The sequence below is a fragment of the Stegostoma tigrinum genome, chromosome 10 (assembly GCF_030684315.1).
Source record: "Stegostoma tigrinum isolate sSteTig4 chromosome 10, sSteTig4.hap1, whole genome shotgun sequence".
NCBI classification, from domain to species: Eukaryota; Metazoa; Chordata; class Chondrichthyes; order Orectolobiformes; family Stegostomatidae; genus Stegostoma; species Stegostoma tigrinum.
Window position 1 is genome coordinate 45,798,567 of NC_081363.1, and position 24,091 is coordinate 45,822,657.

Consider the following 24,091-nt stretch of genomic DNA (forward strand, 5'->3'; position numbering starts at 1 on the left):
CAGACCAGCTGGCACTGACTAAGGCAACCAACAGGACATCAGCACACCCAATCCTCTTAACCATACAAAGTCGTCCTTCCTAACATCTAGGGCTAGCAGAACTTGTCCTGGGAGTCCAAAAATCTATTTGCCTCTTCCTTAAAAATATGCAATCTGGTTCCACCATCTTTCAAAAAAGACCATTCCAAAGATGATAACCCTCTATGAGAAAATATTTCTCCTTATCTTTATGTTAAAAGGGTGGCCCCTTATTTTGAAACAGTGACCCCTAGTTCTAGATTTTCCCACAAGAGTAATCACACTCTGTCAAGATCCCAAAAGATTTGACACATTTTAATCAAATTGCCTCCTTCTTCTAAATACCAATGGATACAAGTCTATACTGTTCAGAGACTAAGGAAATTTGGTGTGTCCACAAAGACTCCAATCTTTTCCAAACTGCTTCCAACGCATTTTCATCCCACCTTCAATAAGGACAGCGATACAGATATGGTCTCAGCAGTGCCCTGGTATAACTGAAGTATAACCTTTTTATATTCAATTCCCTTCATAATAAATGATAGTATTCTAGTAACGTTCTTAATGAATTGCTGTACTTGCATACTAACTTTCTAATCCCGCTAAAACTCAGAGCTCTGCAATCTCTAGTCATTTAAATAATTAAAATAATAAAGCTTCCTAAATAATCACTTTTATTCTTCCTGCCAACTTCGTCAACTTCATAACTTCCCAGTTTATGGTCCATTTGTCAGATCCTGACTAAATAATCTGATCTCAATTATTTAACCTATCTATATCCTTAGGTCCTCTTCACAATTAAGTTTCCTGCCTATGTGTCATCAACAAATTTAGCAACCTTGGTTCCGTCCCTTCATTCAAGTCATATTTGACTGTAACATGATATCAAGAAATGGCGGAACACACTGAATGATACAAAGACTATGGATCCTGACAACATTCTGAAAATAGTACTAATAAAATAAAACAGAAATTGATGGAAAAACTCAGCAGGTCTGGCAGCATAATTGTGAAATGCCAGGAAATGTTCGTCATGGCTCACATGAATTCCAGCCGACCAAATTGCTATGATCCTTTGCAATTCATCTACCAGTGCAACAGATCCACAGCAGACACTATTGCCCTGGCCCTACACTCATCCCTGGAACATGTGGATAAAAAAGGATATCTACATCAGGTTCCTACTTATTGACTACTGTTCCACCTCTAACACTGTAATTCCAAAAAATTCATCTCTAAACTCCAAGACCTAGATCTTGGCTCACCCCCATCTATAACTCGAACCTCTGCCTTCTATGGACCAGTGAGTAATCAGTAAGAATAGGCAACAACACCTCCTCCACCATATTTCTCAACACCGTCACCCTGCAGGGCTGTGTAGTCCGCCCCCTGTTGTACTCCTTGTACACTCACATCTCTGTGGTCAAATTCTGCCCCAACTCTATTTATGAGCTTGCTAAAGACACCACTGTTGTAGGTTCAAACTCAAACAATGAGACAGAACACAGGAAAGAGATTCAGTGTTTAGCAGCATTCTGTAAAGACAACAATGTCTCCATCAAAGATAATTGGAACTGCAGATGCTGGAGAATCCAAGATAACAAAGTGTGAAGCTGGATGAACACAGCAGGCCAAGCAGCACCTTAGGAGCACAAAAGCTGATGTTTCGGGCCTAGACCCTTCATCAGAGGAAGGGTCTAGGCCTGAAACGTCAGCTTTTGTGCTCCTAAGGTGCTGCTTGGCCTGCTGTGTTCATCCAGCTTCACACTTTGTTATCCAATGTCTCCATTAATGTTAGCAAAATGAAGGAGCTGGCCATTGACTTCCGGAAGCAGAGTGGGTGGCACGGTCCTGTCTGTACCCAATGATGCTGAGTTGGAGATTGTTGGGAGTGTCAAATTCCTGGGAGTGATGATCACCAGCAACCTGCCCTGGTCTACCCACATTGATGCAATGTTCAAGAGAGCACAACAACATCTCTACTTCGTCAGGAGACTAAGGAAATTTGGTGCATCTACAGGACTCATCAATTTTTATAGATATACCACAGAAAGCATCCTATCTGGATGCATCACAGCATGGTATGGCAAAACTGTTCCCAAGACCACAAGAAACTATAGCGAGCTATGAATATAGCCCAGTCCATCACGCAAAGCAGCCTTCCTACCATTGACTTCATCTATACTTTCCATTGCCTCAGAAAAGTAACCAACATAATTAAAGATCCCTCCCACCCTAGTTATACTCTCTTCTACCCTCTTCCATTGGGCAGAATATATAAAAGTTTGAATACATGTATGAATGGATTCAAGAAATGGGTCTTCCCTGCTGTTATCATACTTTAAAATTTCCACCTCAAATGTTATTTCTGATCTCTCTCCTCTCTGCACCTTCTCTGAAGCTGTAACACCACACTCAACACACAGTTCTGCAACTCTGATATACTATGTATGGTACAATCTGACTGTATAGCATGCAAACTAACACTTTTCACTGTATCTCAGTACAGCAATAAATCAATCAATCAATCAATAGTACCTGTGGAGGGTAATCAGAGTTAATGTTTTGGGCCCAGTGATCCTTCTTCAGAACTGGACCTGAAACACTAAGTCTGATTTTTCTCTACAGATGCTGCCAGACCTGCTGAACTTTATCAGCAATTTTGGATTTTGCTTCTGATATCCAGCATTGGCAATTCTTTCGGTTTTTAGTAGTATTTAATGTTCCAGAAATAGCCACAGCTCTAGCTGAATTTCTCCAATACATTTACAATTAGCATTTACTTGGCAATGTGGAAAATTGTCCGGCTATGTCCTGTGTGCAAGGAAAGGACAAATCAAGGCAGCCAGTTACTGCTAATCAGTCAACTCTCAATTATTTGTATGGCAATGGTAGCAGCCATTGGCTATCCTATCAAGCAGCACCTGGTCAATGAAAATCCATTTGAGTCTGCCAGGGCCATTCAGCTCTTCGCTTCACTACAGCATTGATCAGAAAATGCTGGAACCAAGAGGTGAGCTGAACATGACTACCTTTGATATCAATTCAGCATTTGACTGAGTGTGTTATCAGGGATCCCAGGGAATTCAGGCAGAAAATGTTCCATTGATTGGAGACAGGCTTAGCACAAAAAGAAGATAGGTGTATTTGTAGGACATCAATCATCCAGTTTCAAGGCATCAGTGCTGGAGTTTCTCATGGTAGTGCCCTGCACAAACCATCTTCAGCTTTCCTCATAAGATCAGAGGTGGGGATTATCACTGATGATTGCTCAATGTTCAGTGTAATTTATGAGATGCTGGAGCAGTCTGTATCTTTATGCAGCAAAACCTCCAGGTGTGGGCTGATAAGTGGCGAGTATCATTCATGCCACACAAGTGCCAGATAATGATCATCCCCAACAAGACAGAATCTAATCATTGACCATTGAATTTCAATGGTATTGATTCAATGAATGTTCATTTTCAATATCCTAGGGGTTACCACTGATGAGAAAGTGAAATGGACCAACCATACATATACAGTTGCTAAAACTGCAGGTCAGAAGCTAGGAGTCTGTGGCAAGTAACTCATCTCCTGATAATCTACAAGACATAAGAACAAAGTATGATGAATTGCTTTCCACTTGTCTGTGTGGATGATTGTAGCTCTGAATAACAATCAACAAGCTCAACAAAATCCAAAACAAAATCATCTGTTTGACTGGCATTTTATCCACCACTTTCAACATTCACTTCCTCTATTACCACACAAAATGCCATTGATTAGGAGCATAGTCGAAACCTATCAAGGCTCTTTCAACAGCATCTTCCAAGCCTTAAAAGGAAAAGGCTTGCAGTTGCATGGGAACATTGTGAGCACACTGTAAGGCACTCTTCATCCTGATTTGGAAACATATCATCAGCACTATAGGTGTATCTGTAACACATGGACTGCCACAGTTCCAGAAGGCAGATCACCACCACAACCTTTGGAAGGGTAATCATGGAGTCTGACCCAGCCAGAGACATCAAAATGCTGTGACAGATGATGGAAAATATGTCATTTCTGGGCACCACATTGTAGGAAGGACATGAAGTCATGAGAGAGGGTGTAGAAAGGTTTCATGAGGAATTTTGATTCTGTGAAAGAAGAGAGAAACTGGGGCTGCTCTCTTTAAAGTATAATGGATAAAGAGCCGCTTTGACTGTGATGATAAAAATCATTAGCAGTCTGGGTAGGTGGGGGAAATTTTTCCTAGAAGGATTGAGAACTAGGAGACATCAATTTAATTTTGGCAAAAGAAACAAAGGCAATATGAGAAAAAACATTTGGTGCAGCAGGTGGTTATGCTCAGGAAGGCACTGCTTGGTCAGAGTGAAATTATGTTAATGCAGCATTTTTTAAAATGATAATTATCTAAAAATAAGTCATTTTTAGGCCTTTGGGGATCTGACAGGGAAGAGGGGCACAGAAAACCGGCTCAAACACAATGGACTAAATGTACTAGTTCTATGTTGCATCCATTCTATGATTTTAAGAATCAATGTCAAGTATCTCACCAGTTCTCTAATCTTTTGTCAGATTACATGGTCTCAATCTCTCAATCATGCTGAACATAATGGAAAACAAATGAGGGATTTAAAAGCAATTTGTCTCAGGTGTACTCTTTGAAAAGAAAATTTGTTCTTACTGTTTGCATAATGTCATCCCATTGCCATTAGTTGAAGTCAAGACCTCTTCATTTATTTCTGGAATTGATTATATCTTTCTTATTTATGGGAAATAACCATAGAATTCATTCCAGGATTTTAGTATTCTGTATGAGTCACTTTTCACTGTTAAATGTTTTGCAACATTTTCATAAATCATTTATTAAGGATAGTAATTGAAATTTTACATTAGTGCGACATTAAATAATTATAGACAAGAAAAACATTGCACTATTAGGAATTCAAGACTAGTCTAGGACCAAGATTTAGTTTACTTAAGTTGCTTCCTTTATTTGTGATAGGGAACTTCCTTATTGCATGAAAAATCATCATAAAGACAATAAAAAGTGTAGGTAAGCAACAACATTATAAAACGGAAAAAAATGAAGTAAATGAAGGAGTATTGACTAAATGGCGATAAGTTTAGATTTTAACTTTCTAGATTGCAAACTGAAGAACCAAGTGAAGGAGTACCATGTTCCATAGAATTAAACATACTGATTAGAGGATCATAAAATCTGCAATGTATCAAGATAGGGACTGCATGAACTTTTTGTGAGAAAAATATGCTCACATTATTTCCAGCATTCAACATTATTTCCAGCATTCAATTTGTTGAGATCCCATTCTGTTTTTCTGATTTACTGTTGAACTGTCTGACAATTTATCATCAGAACTTATATAAACAGAGAGAGATAAAAGGAACCGCAGATGCTGGAGAATCCAACGTAACAAAATGTAGAGGAGGTTACTTTTATCTGAGTTTTCTAGTTTTTGAGAGTCTGATCTTACATTATTGGCTGTACACCCAAAGCTTGGATTGATGAATACATCACTGACTTTATATTTAAACCCAGGGCTTCCAGCTCTTCCGGGTTGCTGTTATAAAACACAAAGGCCAATTTAACATGTGCAGTTACTCTTAAAATAGTAAATTACAGCATTTAGTCCAAACAGTAGTAGTTGCATTCACTCCATAATGTAAAGATAAGGTGTGCATTATATGGATGGGTTAATGAAATATACAGAATATACAGTTTTCTGGCAAAATGTTCATATAACTTTCAAAAGTTTCTGAATGTCCAAGCTTCACCAGACTACCATGTATTGTTACCATGACCATTTCTTTGTCAAGTGGCCCACTGCATGAGGTAAGCAACAGTTAGATGTACTGTACCGTGGGGCATTTTTGACAGACTCAGATCACGCACATAAGCTGGCTGTTGAATTGACTAATAGTTTCCCTCATATTCCTTATCTCAAGCAAATCTCTTTACTATCTCTTTGAATGAGAAGGCCACACATGACAGGCAGCAGTGCGTACAGACTAAAAGAGTATGAATGCAGCTACAATCTTTCAAACTTTAGCAGGACTGGCTACTGGAGATTCTGGATCTGAAGTAAATAGAGCAAGTCAGAATATTTCCATCTGGAATTGCGATTTCAAAGACTGTCCCCAAAAAGTAGTTAATTAATGAGCATTAGCATGTCACGCAAATACAGTTTTTAAAAAATGATATGTCACCTAGAAACTCACTGGGAGTGCAGAACCTCCAAGAATGCAGTGATGTGAAGCCTAGCCAAGCATTTCTTTGGAGTGGCGATGGCCTAGTGGTACTATTGCTAGATTATTAATCCATGAAACTCAGCTAATGTTCTAGGGACCTGGGTTCAAATCCTGCCATTGTAGAATTTGAATTCAAAACAAAATCTGGAATTAAGAGTCTAATGATGACCATGAGTCCATTGCTGACTGTCAGGAAAAACCCATCCAGTTCACTAATATCCTTTAGGGAAGGAATCTGCCATTCTTATCCTGTCTGTCCTGTACATGACTCCAGCCTCACAGCAATGTGGTTGACTCTTAACTGTCCTCTTGGTGATTATGTATGGGCAATAAATGTTGGTCTAGTTGGTGACACCCTAATCCTGTGAGTGAATTAAAATAGGTATTTATTTTATTCGCCCATTAAACACCAATGTCATTACAAATCCTTAACTCCTGTTGAGGGGGTGATGATAACCTGCTTTCCTGAATTGCAGCAGTCCATGTGGAGTAAAGACATCCACAAAGCTGTTAATGATGGAGTTCCAGCATTAGACCAGCAGTGCTGCATTTGTACATGAACTATCCAAGTATCCAAGGAACTGCAAATAGCACTAAACACAGTGTAACCATAAGCAAATATTCTCACTTCTGATGCAATGTTGGAAGAAAGGTTATTGATGAACAATAAAGGAACATCAATATTGTTTCAAATAAAAGAGGTGTATGATTTGGAGAGGAAGACTTGCAGGTGATGGTATTACTGAGCATTTGCAGCCCTTTTCCTTCTACCTGATGAAGTTTGCCAGTTTGGCATGATGCTGACAATTCTATCTCACTCCTAATTATTGCCTTAATAGATGATGCACACATTTTCAGGAGGCAGAAAGCTCGATCATTCACCTCACAATTCCTAATCCACAATATTCTTGTTGTAGCAATATTTATATAGTGATAGAAGGAACTGCCGATGCTGGAGAATCTGAGATAACACGGTGTACAGGTGGATGAACACAGCAGCATCAGAGGAGCAGGAAAGTTGACGTTTCGGGTCTAGACCCTTCTTCGGAAATGGGGGAGGGGAAGGGGATTCTGAAATAAACAGGGAGAGAAGGGGCGGTGGATAGAAGATAGATAAAGGAGAAGATAGGTGGATAGGAGACAGACAGGTTAAAGAGGTGGGGTGCGAGTCATTAAAGGTGAGTATCGGTGTAGAGTTAGGGAGGAGATAGGTTGGTCCAGGGAAAATGGACAGGTCAAGGAGGTGAGATGTGCACACCTCCTAATCTGGTATACCGTATCTGCTGTTCCCGTTGTGGCCTCCTCTGCATCAAGAAAACCAAACGGAGACTTGGGGACTGTTTTGTGGAACACCTATGCTCGGTTCGCAACAAGCAACTGCATCTCCCAGTCACGAACTATTCAACTTCTCCTCCCATTCCTTAGATGACATGTCCATCCTGGGCCACCTGTAGCGCCACAATGATGCCACCTGTAAGTTGCAGGAACAGCATTTCATATTTCACTTGGGAACTCTGCAGCCTAATTGTATAAATGTGGACTTCACAAGCTTCAAAACCTCCCCTTCCCTGACCTCATCACAAAACCAGCCCAGCTCGTACCTGCCTCCCTAACCTGTCCTCCCACCTATCCACTCCTCCTACCTCAAGCCCGCACCCCCATCACCTACCTACTAGCCTCATCCCACCTTCTTGACCTGTCTGTCCTCCCTGGACCGACGTATCCCCTCCCTAACTCCCCACCTACACTCACCTTTAGCAGCAGTATTTATATGTCTGGTCTGGTTAAGTTTCTGGTCAATTTTAACCCCAAGGATATTGATAGTGGGGTATTCAGTGATGGTAATAATTTTAAATGTTGACAATATAGTTAGATTCTCTTTTTGTTGAAGATGGATCTTCTCATATGCTCATTTTGGTGTGAATATAAGTTGCCTCTGAATGTTGTAACTTGAATCTTGTCCAAATTTGGAAATGGATTGCTTCAGTCTCTGAGGAATCTCAAAAGGCTCTAAACAGCACGCAAACACCCTCACTTCTGACCGTATGATTGTGGATGGGTCATTGATGAAGAGATGCAGAACACAAAGAAGCCATTAGAATTTGGACAGAAAATTGGTGGGAAAATGAGATAGTGTCATGGGACTTCAACGCTACCTGTCAGGTCCTTCTTGATTTCCTGTTGGTCATTCATTCTCTCTCTCCACATACCCGTAAGCTGGTAGGTGACCACATCAATGGGTATGCTATCCTAATCATCCTCATGTCTTCCTGCTACAGGGGACTTCAGGAACAGCAATGTGTGCTACCATGAGTATAGTGCTTAGATGACCCAACATACCCATATATATAACCTCCACTTTTATCTAAAAGATGGTATGATATATCAAAAAGTGTGTGTAAAATATTCAGGTAACATAAATGAAGGCTTATTTTCCTTGTACAGTTATCAATCCTTGAGTTCTATTTATCAAATTAGTTTATATGTGACTTCCATTATTTTCAGGATTTGCAATGTCATATTGAATCGAAAGTTTCCAATGATCCCTATGAAAGACATTACTTTAATCAACACTCAGAGGAAATTCCCCATATTACTTATTTTATCAAACAGAGGAAAAACCTCCACCTTATGTCTACATAATAGTACTGAGCTGTCACCATTTCCTTACTTTCAGCTCATGATATTAGCAGAAATATGATACAATTTTGAAATACATTGTGGGTAATGAGTCATATGATGATGGTGAAGGAAGTTAATTTGCTAACTATAGTGCAATACCATGAGAACGGAAAGAGTAGTTTGTGCTCTTAAATGGAAGTCAATGTGGCATATTATGTCTTAGTGTTCAGAAGTCCCTGAAAGAGCTATGTATCTATAACTTGTGAGCGATTAAGAGGTTCAGTTGATGGTTTGTGTTGGTGTATCACTGGAGAAAGCTTTGCCGAATAAAATTAGAGACATGCCTGGAAATCCACACAGCTTTGATTTTTTTCATTTCTTTGTGGGCATCGTGGGACATGGGCATTGGTGGCTGGCTGGTATCTATTGTCCACCCCTAGTTGCCCCTGAAAAGCTAGTAGTGAGCTGCCTTCTGGAACTGCTGCCTTAAGCACCAGGATACCCTCCTGGAAAAGCCAGCGACAGGGGGAGACTCATTTCTTCTGTGATATGGTTGATAAGGCCATCTTGTATATCCAGCCGAACTAGGGTGCAAATTGGGTGATGAGTGCAGATAGGGTTGGAAAATGTAGCACTGGTTTATCATGTATGTTTACATCAATAACTCTCACCAAACAAGCAAGTTTTCCAAAGGCTATTGGTCTCCTCATATGAGGGAAAATCTGTCAGAATTCTTTAAGGATCCAAGCCACGTTTGCATATCGCTCAAGTTCTAATTCATAAAAATATTCATATATCAAGGGTGGCACAATGGAATCAATGGTTGGCACTGTGGCATCCTAGTGCCAGGGACCTGGGTTTGATTCCAGCGTCGGGCGATTGTCTGTGTGAAGTTTGCACTTTCTCCCTGTGTCTGCATGGGTTTCCTCCGGGTGATCCGGTTTCCTCCGACAGTCCAAAGAAGTGCAGGTTTAGTGGCTTGACCATGCTAAATTGCCCACAGTGTCCAGGGATGTGCAGGCTAGGTGGATTAGCCATGGACAATGCAGGAGGATTGGGTCTGGGTGGGATTCTCTTCAAAGGGTCAGTGTGGGCCAGATAGGCCAAATGCTGTTAAAAATGCTATGAGGTCAAGTCTCATTCTCATCTAAAGCATAAGAAGAGGAATATGTGACTAAATTAAAAATACAAAATACTTAGCAAGTCAAGCAGTATTTGTGCAGAAATAGAGTTCAGATTTCCCTCATGTAAACCATGCCCATCCTCATTTCTCTACTGACAATGCTTGGATCTATCAATTGGGATGGGATTTGTGCAGTTTTCTGTTTCTATGAAAACGTGGGCCAATGTTTCCATCCATTTACAGCAGATGATGTAGCAGTAGGATGTTGGTGACTGGCTAGAGGAAAGAATGGATTGGAAATTTAAGTTGAGAGATGCCCTTAAAAGAAACAAAGTGGCTAGATGACCAAGAGGTGGCACAGTGATTCAGGGCTTAGCGCTGCTGCCTCACAGTACCAAAGACCTGGGTTTGATTTCACTCTTGGGTGACTATCTGTGTGGAGTTTGCACATTTTTCCCTTGCCTGCATGAGTTTTCTCTGGTTTCCTCCCACAGCCCAAAGATGTGTAGGCTAGGTGGATTGGCTGCAGGAAATGCAGGATTTCAGGGATAGGGTCTGGGATAGGGTCTTCAGGTGGTTGTTGGAGACTTGATGGGCTGATTGGCCTGTTTCCATGCTGTGGGGATTCTATGAGTCTGGTGCTATATACTTACAATTTGCTGATCCTTTCACTTTTCAGAGCAAGTTCCATTTAAGTTTCAAACTTGTTTTAATTTCAAATCTGGTTCCCTGACTTACTATATTTTCCATCACTCATGCTTTCTACATAAGGTCTCTTATCTACGTACCTTTTCTATTTCTTGAATTTCTCTTTCAGTTACCAGATGCTTCATTTTCTGTATTTGCTTGTCTGATATTTCATCTCCTTTCTTCCTTTCTCTCATTTAGTTAGTTAGCCCTTCATTGTTTCAGTTTTGAAGAAGGTTACAAACCCAGATTATTGAATGCCTATTTATTCGACACTTGCTGATTGATCTGCTGAACTGTGTTAATTTTAGATCTCCTGTTTTTTCTTAAATTTCTACATCTAATTTTATTATTCTTGCCAGTTTTATTTTCCATATTGTTGACCCAAATGGAATATAAGTAAGCACACAATAGAAAATTCTATTTAACTCAGGGAGAATAAGACAATGCTCCAAAAATTACCTTATGTATGTATTCAAGGTCAAGTAGCAGCATGTATACATTGCCTTTGTAGTATGCTACCTCATTCAGGCAAAGAGCCATTACACAGCTGCTGCAGTATGCAAACTAAAATTATTTCATTTATGTAAATACATGTGCTGCATGCCATTAAACTAACTAAACTGATGGATTTTCTCGTGAATAAAGTGCTTTATCTGAGAATTTGTAGCCTCTTGGCAGAAATCAAGTTTTGCAAGAACCTTTCTCAATGCTTTTACTGCAAGCTATGATGAAGGAATACTTCCCATTTTACATATTTGAATATATAAGCTTCGCTTGAAGCTGTATTCGAATAACGTTTCTGCCCACTCACCATATTCTTTTAAACCATGATATCTCCCCTCTTGACACTGTACTCACAATGAAGCTTCTCCCCCTTCACCACAGTCTTAAAATTTGCTGCTGCCTTCTATCCTAGTGATGCATTCAGAGTGAAGCATCTTTTCTCTTGCCAGACTCTTTTCAAACTTGCCACCTCTTCTTACATACCTTACATGCCTTATACACTGCAAAGGTGTAGGTCCGAGTGTCTTGATTCCAACCAGATTTGCAGCTCACCAATTTTCAGGCCAGCATGTTTAGGTATTCATTATAATTTTGTAGCCTGCATTTTCTGACCTCCCTATGCCTGGGCACTGAACTGGTACAGAGATAATGGTAACCGCAGATGCTGGAGAATCCAAGATAACAAAGTGTGGAGCTGGATGAACACAGCAGGCCAAGCAGCATCTCAGGAGCAGAAAAGCTGATGTTTCAGGCCTAGACCCTTCATCAGAAAAGGGGGATGGGGAAAGGATTCTGAAATAAATAGGGAGAGAGGGGGAGGCGAACCGAAGATGGATAGAGAAGAAGAGATGTGGAGAGGGGAGTATGGGTGGGGAGGTAGGGAGGGGATAGGTCAGTGCGGGGAGGACGGACAGGTCAAGGGGGCGGGATAAGGTTAGTAGGTAGGAAATGGAGGTGCAGCTTGAGGTGGGAGGAGGGGATAGGTGAGAGGAAGAATAGGTTAGGCAGGCAGGGATGAGCTGGTCTGGTTTTGGGATGAAGTGGGGACAGGGGAGTTTTTGAAGATGGTGAAACCTGCATTGACACCATTGGGCTGCAGGGTTCCCAAGCAGAATATGAGTTGCTGTTCCTGCAACCTAACGGTGGCATCATTATGGCACTGCAGGAGGCCCAGGATGGACATGTCATCTAAGGAATGGGAGGGGGAGTGGAAATACTTCGTGACTGGGAGGTGCAGTTATTTATTGCGAACCGAGTGTAGGTGTTCTGCAAAGCAGTCCCAAGCCTCCGCTTGGTGTAGAGGAAGCCACACCAGGTACAGCGGATGCAGTATACCACATTGACAGATGTGCAGGTGAACATCTGATTGATGAGGAAAGTCATCTTGGGGCCTGGGATGGGGGTGAGGGAGGAGGTGTGGGGGCAAGTGTAGCACTTCCGGCGGTTGCAGCGGAAGGTGCCGGGTGTGGTGGGGTTGGAGGGGAGTGTGGAGCGGACAAGGGCGTCACAGAGAGGTCTCTCCGGAAGGCAGACAAGGGTGGGGTTGGAAAAATGTCTTTAGTGGTGGGGTCGGATTGTAGATGGAGGAAGTGTCAGAGGATGATATGTTATATCCGGAGGTTGGTGTGGTATATGTGAGGGCGAGAGGGATTCTCTTTTGGCAGTTATAGCGGGGGGCGGGGTGTGAGGGATCAGGTTCGAGCAATGCAGGAGGCATGGTTGAGCGCATTCTCAAACACTGCGGGGGGGAGGTTGCGGTCCTTGAAGAACGAGGACATCTGGGACGTATGGGAGTGGAATGCCTCATCCTGGGAGCAGATGCGGCGGAGGTGAAGGAATTGGGAATAGGGGATGGGATTTTTGCAGGAAGGTGGGTGGGAGGAGGTGTATTCCAGAAAGCTGTGGGAGTCGGTGGGCTTGAAATGGACATCGGTTTGTAGGTGGTCGCCTGAGATGGAGACAGAAAGATCCAGGAAGGTGGGGGATGTGTTGGAGATGGTCCAGGTGAATTTGAGGTTGGAGTGGAAGGTGTTGGTGAAATGGATGAACTGTTCTATCTCCTCTTGGGAGCACAAGGTGGCGCCGATAAAGTCATCAATGTAACGGAAGAAGAGGTGGGGTTTAGGGCCAGTGTAGGTGTGAAAGAGGGACTGTTCCACAAAACCTACAAAGAGGCAGGCATAGCTTGGGCCCGTGCGGGTACCCATGGCCACCCCCTTTGTCTGTAGGAAGTGGGAGGAATCGAAAGAGGTGTTGTTGAGGGTGAGGACAGGTTCAGCTAGATGGATGAGTCTAGTCGGTGGAAGGGCCTGGTTGGGCCTGCGGGACAGAAGGAAGCGGAGAGCCTTTAGGCCATCTGCATGGGGAATGCAGGTGTATAGGGACTGGACGTCCATGGTGAAAATGAGGTGTTGGGGACCGGGGAATTGGAAGTTCTGGAGGAGGTGAAGGGCGTGGGTGGCGTCACGGATGTAGGTAGGGAGTTCCTGGACCAAGGGGGAGAAAATGGAGTCCAGATAGGTGGAGATGAGTTCGGTGGGGTAGGAGCTGGCGGAGACAATGGGTCGACCAGGGCAGGCAGGTTTGTGGATTTTGGGAAGGAGATAGAAGCTGGCAGTCCGGGGTTGGGGAACAATGAGGTTGGAGGCTGTGGGTAGGAGGTCACCTGAGGTGATGAGTTCATGGATGGTTTGAGAGACGATGGTTTGGTGCTCGAGGGTGGGGTCATGATCAAGGGGGCAGTAGGAGGAGGCATTGGAAAGTTGGCGTCTGGCATCAGCAGTGTAAAGGTCAGTGCGCCATACTACAATTGCGCCTCCCTTGTCTGTGGGTTTGATGGTGAGGTTGGGGTTGGAGCGGAGGGAGCGGATGGCTGCACGTTCTGCAGGGGAGAGGTTGGAGTGGGTGAGGGGGTGGAGAGGTTGAAGCGATTGATGTCTTGATGGCAATTGGAGATGAAGAAGTCAAGGGAGGGAGGGTAAATGAACTGGTACATTTCATTTTGTTCACTTCTTGACCAGATTTTATGACACAGGGATTATAAACTAAACCAAATCAGACCCACAATCATTGGTTGGATTCACAAAACAGAGAAGTAAAAACATTCAATGACCCTCAAAAAATTGCTCAATTGTTCCTGATCAGACTTTAAAAATAACAAACCACTACACCAACTTTAAAAACAAATAAAAATTAAAAACTTTAATAATATAACTTTCGCAGAACAGAGATGAACTACAAACGAATCTAATTAGTATCTCTAATCTAAGCCCAATCTTCTTTGATCACCAGACTTCGCTTACACACTAATAGTCAGACAGACACCACTGAGGGATACATTTTCAAAAAACATAAAAGAATCATGAATTGCCAGTTTGGTAACTTTTTCAGCAATGAATACTATGCCTTCAAAGCATGCCTTTTAGTGACTAAGAAATAAAACTGGGGCTGTGGAGGTAGAAGGAGGCATTTCATCTGTACTTCAGTCATGGAGAGCCAGGAAACAGGATTTTCTTCACAACATAGAGAGTAAAGGTTGCCCATAGTCCTTGCTTTGTATTTGCTCAACAGAGCAGAGACTCAGTGGGCACCAGAAAATGAAATTCCAGTCAGTCAGAAGCTGATGCAGTGTTTGTTGAATGACACAGCAAACTGTTAGATATTGTGGAAAGGCATTTGAAATGAGCAAAACAGTAACTTATTCAGTAGCTAGGAGATAACAAGAATTACAGAAACTGGAGTCAGAAGGGCGTAAACCTGAAGCCCGGACTTTCCTGCTCCTATGGTGCTGCCTACAGCTGCTGTGTTCCTCCAGCTCCACACTGTATTGACTTATTCAGTAGCCCAAATTTATTTTTGTAATTCATGCACAGGATGTAGGCATCACTGGCTAGGCCAGCATTTATTGCCCATCCCTAATTGTCCAGGGGGCAGTTAAGAGTCAACCACATTGTTGTGGGTCTGGAGTCACATGTCCCTGAAGGACATTAGCAAACGATATGGATTTTTCCAACAATCAACAATGGTTTCATGGTTAGCATTAGACTCTTAATTCCAGAATTTTTTAAAAAATTGAATTCAAATTGCATCACTTGTCATGGCAGGGTTCAAACCCAGGTCCCTAAAATATTACCCAGGTCTCTGATTAACAGTCCAGCAATAGTATCACGAGGCCACTATCTCCCCACTGCTGGAATCAAACATGTCTATTGAGAGTTACAGCAAAATTCTACGTTATTCCTTACTTATAAACTTGTTCTGAAAGAGATAATGTTGCTTGAGCTACCTTACTAAATTTTTTGGGAGGGTATCTCAGAAAGTAAACAACGAAACTGCAGTAGATGTGATTTATCAGGATTTTCAAAGGACTTTTAACAAGGTGTCTCATAATAAGCTAACCAATAAACTCGGAGAAGGTAGAATCAGAGAGAAAGCAATAGGATGGTTTGCTAGAGATAATGGGAACTGCAGATGCTGGAGAATCCAAGATAATAAAGTGCGAAGCTGGATGAACACAGCAGGCCAAGCAGCATCTCAGGTGCACAAAAGCTGACGTTTCGGGCCTAGACCCTTCATCAGCCTCTCTGATGAAGGGTCTAGGCCCGAAACGTCAGCTTTTGTGCACCTGAGATGCTGCTTGGCCTGCTGTGTTCATCCAGCTTCACACTTTATTATCTAGGATGGTTTGCTAGCTGGCTTCAAAACCAAAAGCAATATGGAATCAAGGGTATTTATTCAGACGGGCAGAAAGTGGGAGAAGGTTTTCCATAAGAATCAGTACCAAGAATGGTGCTGCTCACAAATTACATGGACAATTTGGATTGAGGAATCAAAAATGTAATTTCTTAATTTGTAGGTGAACCAATTTAGGAAGGTATACTGGAATAAATTGTAGAAGAATATTAATATACTGGTAGAATGGGCAAGGATCTCCATGCATTAAGTTCAACACAGATTAATGTGAGGTGGTCCATTTCGGTTGTAAGAATAGGGAGACCGCTTATTACTGGAAGATGAGATAGCAATTGCAGATTACAAATAATCACTAAAGGTTGTGTCTCAGGTAGCAAAACCATATGAAACGTCAGCTGAACATTAGAAGTTACTCCCAGTGGGACAAATTAACAAATAGGGGAGCTGTGCTAAACCAATATTGAATCTTGAGTAGACTACACTTAGTATTCTGATCACCTTATTATAAAAAGGATATACACTGGAGATGGTCAAGAGAAAATTTACAATGATAATATGAGAAATTATGAATGGCCAGACCTCCTGGCTGTCAGCCATACATCTCCTGACTGTGTTAACCCACTCTCTTGACTTCCTCCCCACCCCACAACACACATAACCACTCCCAACACTGCGAACACCCCAGCTGTATGCCTGAGCATGGTCAATTCTCTGCACTGGAATTAGAGGCTGCCTCACTTCCTCAGCTGGGACACCCTGATGCATGCCTCCACGGACTTTGTTGAAGATTATTCCTGTAAGACTTTAGGAATGCTGCAAGTGCGGTGAGGAGACAGCTACATTCCAAAGTCCATGGAGGCATTTATCAGTCAGACAGTTTGCCTTGCTGATCAGCAGACCTGAGTCAAGATAGTTCTCTTAGCACTTACACACTTACTGCCTACCAGAAGCTTGCAGCAATCATAGTCTGCCTTATCTCATCTTGCTGTGTCGGATAGTGCAGTCACAGAACCAAGTAGCTTGCCTTGTTGGTTGGAAGTCCTCAGTCCATGTAGTGTACATCTTGCTGCATGGCTTGTGTGACAAATGCAGTTATGTCCTCACTGTACATGCAGCGTGTTTGTCACATAGCTAATGACACATGGTATGGGTGTCTTGCTGCATGACAATGTTACATCAGCCTCACACCCACACCATGTGTGATCAGCTTGTGTAACAAACACAGCGCATGTGCAGTGAGGATACTACTGTGTTTGTCGCACAAGCCATACAGCAAAACACCCACACCATATGTCATCAGCTATATGACAAACACACTGCATGTATGGTGCTGGGACCCCCGCCATTCCCGATATATATTAATGATTTGGCCGAGGGAACAAAATGTTAAATGTTTAAGTTTGTAGATGATACCAAGTTGGGTGGGAGGGTGAACTGTGATGGAGCTGCAGGGATCATTCAGCACGATCTCGACAGGTTGGGTGAGTGGGCAAATCAATGGCCGATGCAGTATAATTTGGATAAACGTGAGGTTATTCAATTTGGAAGCAAAAACAAGAAGGCAGATTACAAGCTGAATTGCTGTAAATTGGGAGAGGGGAGTGTGCAATGGGACCTGGGTGTCCGTGTGCACCAGTTGCTGAAGGTAAGCATGCAGGTGCAGCAGACAGTAAACAAGGCAAATGGTATAGGCGATAAAAAAGGTGTAGAGTTGGATGAACACAGCAGGCCAAGCTGCTTCATAGGAGCAGGAAGGCTGATGTTTTGGGCCTAGACCCTGCCATTTATGATTAATGGTCTAAGCCCAAAACGTCAGTCTGCCTGCTCCTATGATGCTGCATGGCCTGCTGTGTTCATCCACTTCCACACTTTGTTATCTTGTATTCTCCAGCATCTGCAATTCCTATTATCTCTAAGGAAAATAGTATGTTGGCTTTCATTGTGAGAGGTTTTGAGTACAGGAGCAGGGATGTGTTTTACAATTGTACAAGGCTTTGGGCAGACCACACCTAAAATATTGTGTGCAGTCTTAGTCTCCTTTCTGAGGAAGGATGCTCTTGCTCTTGAGGGATGCTCTTGCTCTTAAGGGAATGCAGCAAACATTTACTAGCCTGATTCTGGGGATGGCGGGTCTGACATGAGATTGACTAAGTTGGGATTGTTTTTGCTAGAGTTCAGATAAAAGGTGGGGGGGTTCTCATAGAGACTTATAAAATTCTAACAGGGCTAGACAGGGTAGTTGCAGGGAAGTTGTTCCCAATGGTGGGTGTGACCAGAACCAGGGTCCAACTCCAACTGCCCTTCTCTCTCTTTGGGCTCTATCCTTTATCCTATCATTTACTCTCCACCCATCCACCTCCATATCTTCTGCATATAAACTGGTGTTTTCCTAGCTACCACCAATTCTGAGGAAGGGTCACCGGACCTGAAACATCAACTCTGATATTTTTCTTCACAGATGCTGCCAAACCCTCTGAGCTTTCCCCGAAACTTCTGTTTTTGTTCCTGTAATTATCTGGGTTATCTCTATTTCTATTCTTAAACAAAGGAACAACATTGGCCATTCTCTACTCTTCTGGAACATCCCCTGAGGCCAAAACAATGTAACGGCATCTGTTAAAGCCCTAGCTATTTCCTCCCTTGCCTCCTGCAGTATCCTAAGTTAGATTCCATCTGACCTTGAGGACTTGTCTACCTTGAAACATTTCAGGACACCCAACGCTTTCTCCTTCATTATGTTGACCTGTTGAAGAGTATTCACACATCTCTCCTAACCTCAATATCCCTCACGTTCTCTCCTTGCTGAATATCGATGTAAAGTACTCATTAAGGATCTCACCCAGTTTCTCTGGCTTCACTCATAACTTCCCTCCTTTATCCTTGAGTGGGCTCACTCTCCCTTGCTACCCTCTTGTCCCTAATATATAATATTATATATTGCTTTGGGATTCTCATTAATCCTGCTGGCCAAGGATATTTGATAACCCCTTTTTGCCCTCCTAACTCCCCCTTTGAACTTCTTCCTATTTTCTGTATATTCTTCAAGGGCTTTGTCTGTTTTTAGATACCTAGACCTTTCTTTTTTGACTAAGCTGATAATTTCCCCTATTATCCAAAGTTCCCAAATCCTACCATTCCTATCCTTCATTTTCACAGAAGCATCCCTGTCATACACTCTAATTAACTGGTCAGACTGGTATTGAGGATTATCGTGGAGGAGATGTTGTCGCCTATCCTTACCAGCTATAGTCTGTTGGTCAGGAAGTCAATAATCCAGTTACAGAGGGACAAGCAGAAACCTAGGACCCAGATTTTGGAGATGAGTTTGTTTGGAATTGTGGCCTTGATTATGCTGTAGTCAATAAGTAAGAGCCTGACATAGGTATTCTTGTTGTCCAAATGTTCCAGGGATGAGTGTAGAGACAGGGAGATAGCATCTGCTGTGGACCTGTTGCATTGGTAGGTGAATGGAACTGTCAACAGGTTTACAAGAGGTACCCTGCCTGACCTCTACTGGCCCTTGATCTGTTTGTCCCTAACTTCCCCAGCAAACCTGGCAATGCAACTGACACTTTTCATGGACCTTAAATCACATTGGAATCCAAAGTAACATCAACAAACCACTACTTATGAAGACTTCTAAAACCCTTTGTTGCCTCCATGGAGAGGACAATAGGATGCTGTGTACCACATGCAGCCAACGCAACAGTTTCATTTCAAAGCTAAAATTACTCCAAGATTTCTCAACAATTTTGGTCATGATAAAATAGGTCTTCTGCAATCTTTCTCACTCCCTCTCTCCATCTCACCTCGACCTGCGGATTTCGGACAATGGATGGACTTCCTGAAAGTCACAGGTTCCCTGGATCTCTGGTTTTTTGCATAAGCTGATGAGCGTGAAAACTGTAAATATCTGAATTAATGTTATTTCTTAAGAAGGACCTTATTGCCCACTAAACATCTCAGAAGATACAATGAGAATTGTGTGGATTTTTCCCGTGACATTTAACTTTTTTTTCTCATGGTAACACTGATTTTCTTCATCTATAGTTGCATGAACGCTGGCAGCTATTGCAGTACTTTGTGAGTCAGCTTTTTGGGAAAAGATTAATGGCTCTTCCTGCCTTTTTACTTTCATAGGAATTTTGAAATTAAACAACTTGAACTAATGTCAGTCAAAGGATGTTTGTCTGGTTCTCAACTTTCTCAACTTTACTCAGTGTATAAACATATGCAGTTACTGTATATGTGTAAATTCCACTTCTGTCTGACAGCTCTCATGAGAGATCTATACAACCCCAAAGGAAATGGCAAGGAAAACCTCTTACATCTTTTCTCCATTGGTAAAACTTTCATCCACATGTTACAAATGAAAGGAACCCAGACATGCAATAATACCCTCAACGAAGTGATGACCACGATAACTCATGCCAGAAATATACATGTTTGGTAACAAACTGGCAGCTATGGCGCCAGACAAATAAATAAACTGAGGCTGAAGAGATGGATGTTGTCACCACACTTGTGAAACTTGATGTTCTGTTCCACAACCAGGCTGCCAGCTATTCCACTGTGATGAACAGCCTTGCTAAATGCCTCAGAATACTCTCATGAACCCACTTCTGCCTGTAAGGGAGAAACAGTCTGCCACTAGTGGAGGAAGAGCCAACACTCCACCTCAATTTAACACAAGCACTCTGCTTCTCTGGAAAAGGGCACAGCACAAGCTTACTTTGAGAGCTCAGACTATAGAAGACGGATTGTGGAATACTGCATGAGCCAGCGAGGAACCTATGGATTGTCACAGACAAGAGTTACCCACAAGTGACCGAGAGCCAGTGCCTCAGGAGATCTCAGACATCAGTGGCACAGTCACCAAAGAACTCGCAACTTCTGGTATTGCTCGCTATGCCCTGACAGTAGCTGTCAGACACTGTGGCCTTGAAATTTGTCACTTCTGCCTCCTTCCTAGACCCAGCTGTGAATTTTAGTAGCACCTTACAAACAGCTGCAGGCCATTGCATTTCACAGGCCACTGAGACCCTGTTTGTGAGAGTTGGACAGTGCACTCGTTTCACAACCGGTGCAGACGCAGAAGGCACTGGGTTTCGTCAAAATCGCTGGAGTTTCCCAACTGCAGTGCAGCATCAATGGCATCCATAGGAGGAACAGATGGGTGAAGAAGCAGCTGAATAGCTGTTCAAAAGAAGCACTTTGCAGTCTTGTGCCAACCAAACGTTACCACAGCATATATCTGCCCCGGGTACAAAATAATTACATGATCTCCCCTAGTAGAGAGAGGTTTTCAGAAGGTGACAGCTTTGTGGTATTATTGCTGGACTGTTAATTCAATCACACAGGGTATGTTCTGGGGATGTTGGTTCAAATCCTACCACAGTAGATGATGGAAATTGTGTTCAAAAAAAATCTAGAATTAAGGGTCTAATAATGATCATTAAACAATTGTTGATTACCCGCAAAAACCCACTGGTTCACTAATGTTCTTTCAGGAAGAAAACAATTGTCTTTAACTTGTCTGGCCTACATGCGACTCTAGAGCAACAGCAATGTGGTTGACTCTTAACTGCCCTTTGGTAATAATGGATGGGTAAAAAGCTCTGACCTAGCCAGTGACACCCACATCCTGTGAATGAATGCAAAATTTCCCCTCCCTACATATGGATTTCCCTCCCCCCCACTTTGTATTTATTTTCCACCTATGATCTTGATTGCCATTCTGGACTTAACTGGGGAGGTGGAGAGGTGGGGAGGCAGAGACCTCCCCACACTTGCCTTGCTACCAAATCAAATGGTGTCCCATGCTCAGAATCTGTCTCTGAAAGGAGCATTAAATTTCTCTCACAGCAAGAAATTCCATGAAAAACAGGAGAAAAGAGAGAGAAAGTTTGAGAAATAGACATAGGGAAAGAGATAGAAGGAAAACAGTGTCAGGGAGAGAAATGGAGAAATACACTGACAGTGAATAACAGTGGAAGAAGAAATCAAGTGGCTTTGTAAGCTTGCGCCATGACCTCCCAGATTGCATATTTACCATTTCACAAACCTCACCCCTCAGGACAAAAATCAAGTGAGTCTGTGCCATCCATCATCCAGACAGTTGAATGGCAATTCAGTTGGTATACTCCAAATGTTTCTGGATAAGTTGCATCTTGGACTTCTTGGTATTTACAAATTTTGTGATAGTACACTGTACACCCAAGTCCAAGTCAATAATGAGACCTGCTTAACACCTTTGCATACCTTCCTCTAGTCCAAAAACGAGTCAGTTTCCAGTCTCCCTGATCCATTTTTAATCCTTGCTATCACTATCCCATTTATTCCATTGACTTTGAATTTGCTGACAAGTCTATTACGAGTCAGTTTCAAAAGCTTTTTGGAAATTCATATGCATCACATTTTGCTCATCAACTCACTCTGTAATTTTATTAAAATAAATTATGTCAGTTAGCTATGATTTGCTGATAACGAATCCATGCTGGCTTGCCAGAGTTAATTCCAATTGTCGAAGAGATTATTAATTTCGTCCGGGATTCTCATTTCTGAAAGTTTTCCCAGTTCTGAGGTAAAATTGCAGCTTCTGGGTTTATCCTTATTCCCTTTTATGGTCACGGGTACAAGATTTACAGTTTCCTAGTCCTCTGGCATGACTTCAGTTTCAAAGTGAGGGTTGGTGGATTATGGCCAATGCTTCCAGAATTTCTGCTCTTTCCCTCAGCATTCTTGGATGCATCCCATCCAGTCCCAGCCATTAAATACAGCCTCCTGCTCTTCAATTTTAAACCCTTTCAAAAATGCAACTACATTCCTTTTGCTGTATCATCAGCAGCATCTTCTTTTTTGTTAAAGAATTATGTAATTTATTTCTTTAGCACCTCAGCCTTGTCCTCTTCCTCCATTTATAGATTTTATGTATCTCACTCTTCTCCTACCCTTAAACTAACCGTATGACTTTAAAGGGGGATTTTGGATTCCCTTTCATTTTAGCTGCCTGCCTCTGCTCACACACTCACTTTGCCCCTTCTATTTCTTTTTTCACTTTCTACAATTTGCTCATTCTCACCTGACTGATGACCCCTTTGCCTTATTCCTTACATTTTAGTCCTCCAGAGAGCTCTGGCCTTAGATGCCCTACCTTTCTATGCCTCTCATGAGATATATCTCACTATAACTTAACTGCCTTCTCTTTAAAGGAAACCCTTAAAACAAAACAATCAAACAGTTTGGATCAGAGATAATGGGGACTGCAGATACTAGAGAATCCAAGATAACCAAGTGTGAAGCTGGATGAACACAGCAGGCCAAGCAGCATCTCAGGAGCACAAAAGCTGACGTTTCGGGCCTAGACCCTTCATCCGAGAGAGCTGGCAAAGGCTCCCTGATGAAGGGTCTAGGCCCAAAACATCAGCTTTTGTGCTCCTGAGATGCTGCTTGGCCTGCTGTGTTCATCCAGCTTCACACTTGGTTATAATCAAACAGTGTGGATGTCTTCTGACACACCTCCGTGAACATCACATCCTGATGATCTTGGACCTTCTAGCCCAGGGATAGAGACACTACCACCAATCCATAAGGCCCATAGGAAGTTCATTGCTTGCTTATTACAGTTTTGCCTGTCAATCTTTGCTTGTCTACTGCCAAGCTTTAATTCTATGATTTGATTTGACTACACATTTATCACAAATCAGCTTCAGGATCACAATGTATCATGCAATAGGCTGCATTTCAAATTGTGGTGCAAAGTCTCAGGTCCAGGCCCAGGTATCAGAGAAAATCAGAGAAGCCTGTCTCTGTGTGACCTAGTCATCCTGGAGACATATAATGACCATCAGACTTTTAATTGACTCATGGCAGTGGTTCAATTGACTGGCAGCTCTCTTGTCCGAGCAATGCCATCAGAAATAGTGGCCGCTGCTGGGACTATAGCCCATTGCACAGAGAAGGATGCTGTGATGGAGTCTGGTCTGTGAACTAAGTCCAGTATCTCACTGGTGCCAAGTTAGCAGGCAAGGGCAAAACAATGGGAGGTTAAAGTGGACAGGGCAGGGTGGAGGGGAAAGATCTTGGGGAGACTCTCTAAAAGACATAGAGACAAATGGGAGGTAACCTTATACTACACGGCCAACAGTCTGCAAATGTTGGGAAGGCATGATGCAAGGAATGACT